The sequence below is a fragment of the Malania oleifera genome, chromosome 4 (genome assembly GCF_029873635.1).
Source record: "Malania oleifera isolate guangnan ecotype guangnan chromosome 4, ASM2987363v1, whole genome shotgun sequence".
In the NCBI taxonomy this organism is placed as follows: domain Eukaryota; kingdom Viridiplantae; phylum Streptophyta; class Magnoliopsida; order Santalales; family Ximeniaceae; genus Malania; species Malania oleifera.
Window position 1 is genome coordinate 28,914,650 of NC_080420.1, and position 1,091 is coordinate 28,915,740.

Sequence of the window (1,091 nt, forward strand, 5' to 3'; positions counted from 1 at the left end):
GAAAGAAGATTAATAAATTTGCTATAAGTGGCCTAAATGATCTTATGAGATGAGGTCATTTTTATTATAAATTTCAAGTACATTTACGATGACCTCAAGTAATTTATATTAATTGACTTATTACATTTTCTTATCTATACTTTAGGTATAAAATATATGGTAAAAAAGCAATTGAAAAATTAAACTTACACAAATTGCAAAAAATTATATAACTTCTACTCATACCTAATTTACCACCATAAAAAAAGAGACAATTTTCAATAATTTTTTTTTGTACTTATAATACTTCAATATTTTTCTATTTTAATGGCTTCATATTTAAACAAAAATTCAAATCATAAATAAAATTCATAATTAATATAAAAATTTCAAATAATGTATAATTTCAAAAGACACTTACCTCTCCTCTGACTCAGCAAAAAAATAAAATGTCTCAGATATCTTATAGATCCCTCTGACATTTAATTTTTGGAATACCTATACACATAAAAAAGTATTTTTTTTATCAAATATAAGGAAAATTTAGTGTAATTTGACAAATTTTAGGAGAAATTTATAAAAAATTTGGAATTTTAGAAAAAATATTTAAAATTTTTAAGCATTAAAAGAATTTTGTATCTTTTTCCTATATTTAATAATTATTCCTTACATGACAATTATGACACCACCCATTTTTTCTTATTATATATATTTCCTAAATATTCCTTCGCCAACGAATTGAGATTTATTTCTTCCTAATCAAAACCCGCACTCTCTCTTTTTGGACGGGAACACGGCCCCGGCTCAGAAAGCGGATGGCCGGCGCCGGCGGCATCTGTGCTTGGTATATTCTAATCCAGATTGGCTTTAGGTGGGTCCGACCAGACTTAACTCATTACTCACCTCAAACAGCCCATGAGTTTCGCAAAATTTACCGTCCAACCACCGGTCTTCCCTCTGGTGCAAAGGGTATTACCGTCTCTTTGAGCCTCAAACGCACGACGCCAACGTTTGAAAGTGATAAATTGGAATTACTAAAATACCCTTAAAAATCCAAAAGGAGAGGGCAGTATGGTAAAACAAACACGATTCGTCCCCGCAAAATAAAGAGA